Source organism: Apium graveolens, chromosome 9, assembly GCF_009905375.1.
Source record: "Apium graveolens cultivar Ventura chromosome 9, ASM990537v1, whole genome shotgun sequence".
NCBI lineage: Eukaryota > Viridiplantae > Streptophyta > Magnoliopsida > Apiales > Apiaceae > Apium > Apium graveolens.
Genome location: NC_133655.1, coordinates 160,893,425 through 160,904,179, shown reverse-complemented (window position 1 = coordinate 160,904,179; position 10,755 = coordinate 160,893,425).

Sequence of the window (10,755 nt, the reverse complement as noted above, 5' to 3'; positions counted from 1 at the left end):
GTTCTGAGTGTAACATGCAGTGATAACAGCCTCTTCCCAGAAACTTGTTGGCAACTTGACATCTTGCAGCATTGTTCTAGCAGCTTCAACCAATGTTCTGTTCTTTCTTTCAACTACTCCATTTTTTTGAGGTGTTCTAGCAGCCGAGAATTCTTGAACAATGCCTTTACTTTTACAGAATTCACTCAATGTTGCATTTCTGAATTTTGTTCCATTATCACTTCTCAATCTTTTTACACAATTGTGATCTTCAACCTATTTTTTTATCTTCTTGATGTGTTAAATTATGATGTGTGGAGTTTCATCCTTAGAGTGCATGACCTCTACCCAACTGTATCTTGAGAAATCATCCACCATCACAAGTGCATATTTGTTTCTTGAAATTGATAAGACATTTACTGGCCCAAACAAGTCCATGTGAATAAGTTGCAATGGTGCACTTATAGAATTCACAGTTTTTGACTTGTGAATTGATTTTTTCAGTTTTCCTTTCTGACAAGCTTCACAAACTTCAACTTGAGCAAACTCCAAATTAGGCATATCTCTTACTAACTCCTTTTTGACCAAGGTATTAATTGTCTTGAAATTCAAGTGAGACAATTTCTTATGTCATAGCTTACTTTGTTCTTCTGATGCCTTGGTGTAGAAGCAATAAATTTCATCCTTATTTGTTGAGTCTAAGTCCGCAACAAATAATCTCCCTTTTCTTGCTCCTTTCAGAGCAACTTCACCAGTTTTCTTGCTGATAAAAGTGCATTCTTCTTTGTTGAATAAAACTTCAAAGCCGTTGTCTGCAAATTGGTTAACACTGAAAAAATTCACTTCAAGCCCAGCTACCAGTGCTACATCATCAATGATAACATTTTCAGAAACAATCTTGCCATATCCCATTGTGAATCCTTTGCTGTTGTCTCCAAAGGTCACCAAAGGGCTAGCTTTCTCCTCAAACTATGATAACAGGGCTTTATCACCTGTCATATGCCTGGAACATCCACTGTCTATGATCCAGATGACTTTCTTCACTTTGCCCTGCACACAATGAGTTTTAAGTGTGATTAGCAACCCAAGCAGTATTGGGTACTTTCTTTTTGTTAACTGATTTAGCAGAAGTAGAATGAGTAGATTTAGATAAAATAGAGTTCATTGACTGTTGAGCATTTTCCCTTTTTGTTGTAGACCCAATTCTTGTTTCTTTGAGGTCTACTCTCAGTTTGTGACTACTTTTCATTACTTTCAAGTTGCAAGGAATGCAGTCAAACTTGTCACAGAAGGAGTATGGATCATTTGCATTTGCTTTATTATATTTTCAGGCTCCTTCAGTTGGCTTGCTAACTACTTTTTTACAAAGGTGAGTTAGGTGATTCACAGAGCTACATTTTTCACATTTCTTTCTTGGAGCATCTGCAACATAAGCAAAATTGTTGCTTTTGTTTATCCCCATTTTCCCATTTCTATTTTTCTTTTTCTTTCTTGTATCTTCAGTTTTGGTTTCTTTAACAGGTGTCTTGGGACTTTGTTTGTCCATGAGCTTCTCTTCAGTATTGGAAGACTGAGTTGATTCTGCAGTTTTCTTCTCTTTGTCCTCATCAATAATTTCTTGCTTGATAATCAATTCTTCTTCACTGAAGTTGACTTCACATGCCTTGAACATAGGTGAGGCAACCTTTTTGAGCATAGATGGAACATTTTCATTAATTGTTACTTTTCCTTTGTCATCATAGTCAAAACCAATAACAATATTTTCATTCTTCTTCTTGCTGTTCAAGGCATCATAGTCAAGACCAATAACAATATTTGCACATGGTTTGTTTTCTCATGGTATTGTCCAACTAACTCAGATGCATTTCTGAAGGACTTCAACTTCACCTCATTCTTTTCCAGCTTCTCCATTAGCACTGCTTCAATTTCATTTGCACACTTGAGCTTGTTCTTTAGATAAGCATCCTCTTGTTTTATAGCTTCAAGCTCCACCAATAATAATTCAGTTTCTTGCTCCACACTTTCAAGCTTCTCATTTATCTTTGTCAGTCTGCTTACTTCTTCATTAGCAGCAACCATGCTTGTGTGAATGTGAAACATTTATGTGCTCATCTTCTCTACAGTTTCCTTATATTGACTCACATTTAAATCAATAGTGGTAAAAGTTGGTACCTGTGATTTAGATGAGGATGATTCTCCTTGCTCCAAGGCCATGAGTGCATAATTTCCAAATTCTTCATCTTCATCATTTTTAGAGTCATCCCAACTTTTTCCCTCTGCAATATAAGTTTTGTTTTTCTGTTTCTTCAGAAGAGCTTCATACTTTGCTTCTAGTTCAAGATAAGCTTTGTCTTTCTTTGCTTTCTTGGGTTTCCTGCATTCTGTAGCAAAATGGCCTAGTTCATCACAGTTGAAGCACCTTATCTTAGATATGTCAACAGATCCAGTTTTCTAACCATTCTTGCTGTCAGAAGTGTACTTCCCTTTTCCTTTCCAGCTACTGTCTTTGTTAAAAGACTGTCCATTACCCTTGAAGTATCTTGGCTTCTTTACTCTAATGTTAGAGAATTTTCTAGCCAAATAGGCCATTGACTGATCTAGCTCATCCAGTTCATCAAGAGTGTAGAACTCATCTTCCTCCAATTCCAGAATAACTTGTTCCTGTGAATCATTTGTTCTTTGCTCACTTGTTGAGGCAATTGGAGTTTGAGATCTTGGCTCATCATTAGATATTTGGATTTCATTGACAATTAAAGCACTTGAGCCATCTACTACATGTCCTTGACCATATCTCAATGATTTCCTTTGAATCATTTCTAGTTCATATATTTTAAGAATTCCATATAGAACTTTCAGTGTTATTCTGCTCAAGTCTCTCCCTTCCCTGATTGCTGAGATTTTCTGTTCCAAATGATCAGGGAGAGTAAGCAAGAACTTTAAGTTCACTTCTTCAGCTTCATAGTATTTGTCATGGAGATGCAAGTCATTTATCAGCTTATTGAATCTTTCAAACACATCAGTTATACTTTCTTTTGGCTTGGTCATGAAACCTTCATATTGTGAAATCAGTATCTTTCTTTGATTAGATCTAACTTTCCCAGTTCCTTCACAGAGTATTTCAATCTTTTCCCATATTTTTTTGGCAGTGTCACAGTTGACAATGTTGTTGTACATCACATTGTCAAGTGACTCTATTAGTATTAGTTGCAAGCCACTATCCAGGGAAACTTTCTCCTTTTCAGGCTCAGAATACCCAGAAGGGTCTTTTAGAGCATAATGAGCTGGAATGACCATATCACCATCTGTTGTTTTTTCAACTCTAACCATAGGAGTGAAGGGCCCATTTTTTAGAATCTGAATATAGAGTGGATTGGGCATCCTGATAAATAACAACATTTTCTTTTTCCAAAGAGTGTAGTTAGCTTTGTCAAAGGTATGAATTTTGATGCTACTGATTTTCTGTGTATTCATTCTTCCAAGATCTTGAATTAGTTTACTTTCATATTTTGCCCTGATACCACTTGTTAGAAAATGAATAACACATGGGGGGGGGGTGAATGTGTTTTATTGTTTTTAAGCTTTTCTTGAATCTTTTATGGTTGAACAAAGTAAATTAAATCTTGTATTGAAAGTGTGTTCATGCAGAAATTAAACTTGCAAGAATTAAGAACACAGATCTTCAAAACTCACTTAATTTTATATTAAAATTAAGAATGTTTTGCTACAAAATTTCTAAGCTCTTTGTTGATAAAGAGCTTAGCTTCTTCTTGAGAGTATTACAAGATTTTTAATCTAAAATTGTTACAACTGACAAAAGACCAGTGTTAACTTTATAACTCAGTTAACTACTAGTTTACACAGTGTATAATAAGACATGCTATTAATCTTTACTAAACTATCACTTGTCATTTCCATTTTAGGAAAGTGAATCTTTTATTTCTGGTTTAACATATCTTTAGAATCATGTGATTATTTTGATCTTCCTCTGTCAGTTAATCTTCACCATTGATCTTGCACATCCTTCAAGCTGTTTTTTGTAGACTTGTCAATCCAGCTGGTTGGATTATTTGTTGATTGTATATCTTGGATATTGAACCGATCTGCATTTTGTAATTTGAGAATTTACCTCGAGATCTCCAGTTAGGAATATAGAGATCTTGGCATCTCGATAAGTATATTGACTTATTGAGATCTCTAATACTCTATAGTGAATTTGACTTATGGAGGTCTCTGAGTTCTCGAAGGAGACTTTGGCTTATCGAGATCTTTCAGCTTCATGTCTTCACTTTGACTTGTCGACAACTTAGAGTTCTCTAGTGAATTTTGACTTATCGATATCTCTGAGTTCTCTAATGGACTTTGATTTATCGATAACTCAGAGTTCTCTAATGAATGTAAACTTGTCGATAACTCCGAGTTCTCTAGAGAAGAAATGACTTGTTGATATCTCTAAACTTCATGTCTTCAATTGACTTGTCAATATCTCTCTGAGTTCTCTAGTAGCTTTACCAACTTCTCGATTAGTCATTTGGAGTTCTCGAATGACTTCTCTATAACATTAAATCCGTGACTTGTAGAGATCTTGACTTAGAGTATTTTTATCCAAACAGATTTATTCAACTCCAAGCTTCTTCAAAATTCTTCTAAGGCATGCTCATCTCGATCTTCTTCCAGATAGAATCCTTAGGCTTGATACTGTTTAAGGAAAAAGACTCCAGTATGGTCCTTTGCATTTTTACAGACTTTAAAATGTTATAAGTATAAATAAAAATTAAGATAACAATACAATTTACTTAGCGTTGACAAATTGTCTTAGTCTTGTTAAGGTACAGGCATGTCTTGCACAACTTCTTTTGTTTCGAAAGGTCACTTAATTTTGTTAACATTCTGAGTCGCGTAATTATCGTAAAATTGTATTCGATTTCAGTTTTGATCATAATGAGTCGAATGTTTTGATAAACTGAGTTATATGTTTTATGAAATATGTGATAAATCCCTTATGTGTTTATGTGTTATGTGAATTATGAGTCCACGTGTCTATGAAACTTAATCTGATTAAAGATGATCCTTATCTCTTATTATCGGGCGGGTAGACGATAAGGATAAGCGTATAGATTAGATAATTATATATTGTCAGTTAATTGAATGGTATCTTTTATGATAGATATACATAGTGCGAGGCATTCAAGGCCATACATAGATTGTAAAAGTAAAGCCTGATTACGTGTAATAATAAAATGAGTGAATTCAGAATAGAGATACATAATTCTTCTCCTGTCAGATCTTCCAATTCTCATTTCATAACTCCTTCTTGACACCTTTTAATGTGACGGCCTCAACCCCGGGGTCAGGAGTTGACGTCACTAAACACAATTATCAAAAATATAAACAACAAAATTATTATTAAAATATACTAACTTGACCCCGAACCAAGATCCGATCCAGGTTCAAGTATAATTCAGGTTCTCAATATTACAAACTCTTATTCAATATCTAAGACACACTAACTTTATTCAGCAACTCCTCAGACCTCATGGTCTGATACAAACTACCTTAGAGGAGCCAGGTCCAGTAGGGGCGGGAACACGGGTCGGTCTGACTGATCTTCTAGGCATCTGCGAAATATACATAACAGTTTGCAGGGGTGAGCATAATCGCTCAGCAGTACCAGAATATGAATAAAAGATTAAAACAGTAATGTAACAATAATGGGAACAGAGCTGTAATCATAATATCAACATTTCATACTGATAATCAAAGTAACTGGATATCACTAATTAGCATGCTTTGTTAAAACAACATAGTAGTGTGCTGTGTAATACTAGAGTCCAATTTTAGCACGCTAATCATTTTATAAAAACCGCTGTATTAACCAATCATGCTTTTATACAATTCACAAATCTCAATCAGATACATAGCGGATATGTGAAGACAGCTGATCAGGTTATCAACACCAGACGGCTCTAACTGCCATCCCATTTACCTGTTCCGGAACTCAGAGAATAGCTAGGTCTCTGACCTACTGGACTAATCGGTTTTATAGTGCACGCAACCGAATTAGCCTCTTATGCCACCTCAATAGGCCTACTCTGGCCTAAATGTATCCCATATCTGACCGTTTTATCCATTTTTCAAAACACTTGTACCTATCTCATTTTCAAAATCATTTATTTAGCCAACACACATATAAAATACGTTTCGCAAATTATTCCATTCAAGATAGGTACCGTTCGAAGTTACTTTTCCCCAAAACAATTTGAAAACAGTAATTTTATAACTACAGGGGATACGTAACTTAAAACGTTTATGTTCCACTACGAAAGTAAAACATTTAGCTATTCATATGCACTGAACCATAAAAGAATGGTCAGGGGTACTTGCCTTGCAACTCTTTACAAACCCTAAATAGCTTTCACGCTGACTTTGATCCTGGAACAACTCGACTGGGATCTACAATTACAGAATACCCTAATTAGTTATATTGACATGCTTGATATCCTCAAATCCTAATAACCAAAATCCGACAACCCAACTCGTATTATTATTATACACATAATCATGTAATCACATCTCTCGAACATAAATAAAGGTAACACGTAAAACATAATTATATACGATTACAAATATATTTTTAGAAAATTTTGGCAGCAACTTCTTTATTTATAAGACTACCCGTCGATTATAATCGACGTCAACAATTCTCAACAATCCATAATATTATTCCACCATTTATATAACGTACATCCCAACACCAATCAAAATTAGTTATTTAAATCCAAACATATTTTACATAAATATTTTATTTTATTTATTTATAGAATTTAAGACTCAAAACATCGTCATCACCGTCCACCGTTGACTCACCGAAGTTCATCGTCAAAGGCGGCACAATTTATTGGCGCCCGATATAATACGGGTTCCCAAATAAATCAAACCGATTAATATTATTTCCTCGCCATGAAATTCTTTTATTTCACAAATGATACTCATTTATTTCCCTGCAGAAAATTAAGTAAATAAAAAAAATCAATTTACAATAACCAATCTGCTGCGCGAACAGGCCCAACAAAAAAAAGGCCCAAATAATTCAAATCCAACTACACACCACTAGCCTCACTGCTAGAGGCCCAACAACAACAGCCAGGCCCAACTGCAACAGGTCAAGCCCAGCAAGGAGCCAGCCCACAGACACACACAGCATCGCACACACGCGGCCACGCGCCGCCACAACCCACACACACAAACACTGGCACACACACACACAACACTCAATACACACACATCACAAATTACACACACATATATATATGTATATACATATGCAATTACAGAAGCAACAATCAAGGAACCAGAGAACCGATCGACACTAGCCGGTCGGAAACTCACCGGAGATAACACGGCGGCGGCGGCAACAGGAACGGAGAAACAAGGGAGAGAAATAATCAGGAGAAGGAGAGAAGAGAAGAGGGAGAACGAGAGAGAGATGGGGTGCGAGAGAGACAGAGATGAGAGAGCGAGAGATTGAGACCGAGAAAGAGAGAGACTGGAATGGCACAAAAGAAAAACAAACTGCAGCCAACACGTGTCCTGTGAAAATGGGATACATGTTAACTTCTTATTATAAGTTGTTAATACGTGTCCCGAAATACCCGGGGACCCGAATTTTTATCCCGAATTTGAAATTAGCGAACCGAGGCATCCTTAAAATAATTTCGAAAATAACGATAATGGTCTAAAAATATTTTAGATATCCTGAAGTTAATAAAAATATAAGTTTCAATTTTTTTTTTAAAAACACTTTTGAGGCACGCTTTATACACGCTTTTTAATAAATAACGAGACGACACACGGTTTAAACGATTCCCGAAAATTCCCAAAATAATTTTAAAATTCTCTGAATAATACGAACTTAATAAAATATAAATTTCATAATTTTTAAAGATTCCCATAATTAAATATGGATTTTAGCATTTAACACACTCAGGAAATCATTTAAAAAAAATGAATAATTAATGAAATATTGATTTCTCAATTTTATACAATCCTAAAAATAATTATTGAAATTATAAAATTAGAAAACCAATTTTGAAGACAACCCAAATATTTATGGAATTAAAATTACAATAAAATCACTTTTACAAGCGAACTAAAATCATATAACTCACCAATAAATCACATAATTCCAATCCCACATATCAACAAATCATAAATAATTAAATAACAATTAATAACCACTGCCAAAATCAATACACACCTTTTATTTATTTAGTTAAACTTTTATTACACCTCCAAATATTAGAAATAAAATAAAAATACACGAGTCGTTATATCCTTTCCCCCTTAAAAAGATTCTGTCCCCAGAATCTGACTCAACTAAACAAATGAGGATATTTATCAAGCATGTCTGACTCTAATTCCCAAGTAGACTCTTCTACTCGAGGATTTCTCCACAAAACTTTTACTATAGGAATTGACTTATTCCTAAGGACTCGTTCCTTACGGTCTAGGATTTGAACCGGTTGTTCTACATAGGACAAATCTGGTTGAAGCTCAATCGGTTCATATTCTATGACTTGATTCGAATTAGAGACGTAGGGCTTCAACATAGACACGTGGAACACATTATGAATGTGCTGCCACTGTGGTGGTAACGCTATCTCATAAGCGACCTTTCCCACTTTCTTCAAAACCTCAAAGGGTCCTATGAATCTAGGGCTAAGTTTACCCTTCTGACCAAATCATACTAACCCTTTCCAAAGTGATACCTTTAATAACACCAGAGATCCTATCTCGAAGTCCATATCTTTCCTATGCAAATCTGCATATTTTCTTTGTCTATCTTGAGCTGCTTCCAACCTTTTCCGAATCAACACTGTTTTCTTTGTTTATCTTGAGCTGCTGCCAAATAACATCATGATTCGCTCTCGTCTTTGGCAATCCCACTACAAAATCCATAAAAAATGTCTTCCCATTTCCATTGGGGAATCTCCAAAGGTTGTAACAACCCACTCGGTCGTTGATGCTCTGCTTTCACCGTCTGACACACGTGATATTTACTTACCCAATTGGCAATATCCTTCTTCATTCCTGGCCACCAAAAATTTCTCTTCAAATCCTGGTACATCTTGGTACTACCGGGGTGGATAGAAAACCTAGAGTTATGTGCTTCTTGCAATACTTCGTTCTTCAACTCTGTTACATCAGGAATCCAAACTCTGGACGAAAACCTATATAAACCTTGACTATCTTTTTGAGTACACAACTCTTCTCCTGTCAAAGTATCCAACTCTTGTTCCATAACTCCTTCTTGACATCTTCTAATCTTTTCCATCAAGGCCGGCTGGAAAGTAATCTCATATAGTTGCTCTTGACTTCCGTTAGATACTCGAACTTCAATTTCTATTCTTTCTAAGTCTCATGCCAATTCCTCCGCAATCTTAACCATATTCAGCCTTTCTTTCCTACTTAAGGCATCAGCCACTACATTGGCTTAACCTGGGTGATAATTAATCGAACAATCATAGTCCTTAATCAACTCTAACCACCTTCTCTGCCTCATGTTCAGATCTTTCTGCGTGAATATGTACTTCAGGCTCTTGTGGTCTGTATAAATGTCGCATTTCTCGCCATACAAGTAGTGACGCCATAACTTTAAGGCAAATACTATAGCCACCAATTCAAGGTCATGAACCGGATATTTCTGCTCGTTAGGCTTTAGCTGTCTGGAGGCATACGCAATCACTTTGTCATGCTGCATTAACACACAACCCAATCCTTTCAAGGAAGCATCACTATAAATTACAAAGTTTCCCGTCTCATCTGGCAATGCTAACACTGGAGCCGTCACTAGTCTTCGTTTTAACTCCTGGAAACTTTCTTCACACTTTTCCGTCCAAACGAACTTCTCATTCTTCTTGGTCAACTTAGTTAATGGGGATGCAATCTTCGATAAATCTTTCACAAACCTTCGATAATATCCTGCTAATCCAAGAAAACTCCTGATTTCTGTTGGTGTCTTCGGTTGCTCCCATTTTGATACGGCTTCAATCTTTACCGGGTCTACTTTGATACCTTCTTTACTTATTACGTGACCAAGGAACTGTACTTCCGTCAGCCAAAACTCACACTTAGAAAACTTAGCATACAATTGCTTTTCTCTTAACTTTTGAAGGGCAATATGCAGATGTACTGCGTGATCTTCTGGATTCTTCGAATATATGAGGATGTCATCAATAAATACAATAACAAATTTATCCAAATACTCCTTATATACCCTATTCATCAAATCCATGAAAGCCGCTGGCGCATTCGTCAATCCAAACGACATCACTAGTAACTCATAATGGCCATACCTTGTTCGAAATGCTATTTTGGGGATATCTTCCGGCTTTATCTTCAGTTGGTGGTAGCTAGATTTTAAGTCAATCTTTGAGAAGTAACATGCTCCCTTAAGCTGATCAAACAAATCGTCGATTCGTGGCAAGGGATACTTATTCTTTATTGTCAACTTGTTTAACTCTCTATAATCAATGCACAATCTCATGCTTCCATCCTTTTTCTTCACAAATAACACTGGAGCACCCCACGGGGAAACACTGGATCAAATAACTCCTTTATCCAATAATTCCTGAAGTTGCTTAGCCAATTCTTTCATTTCCATCGGGCCCATTCTGTATGGAGCCTTAGAAACTGGTTCAGCTCCAGGTATCAAATCAATGGAAAACTCTATCTCACGATCAGGTGGAAATCCTGGTAATTCTATTGAAAAATGTCAGG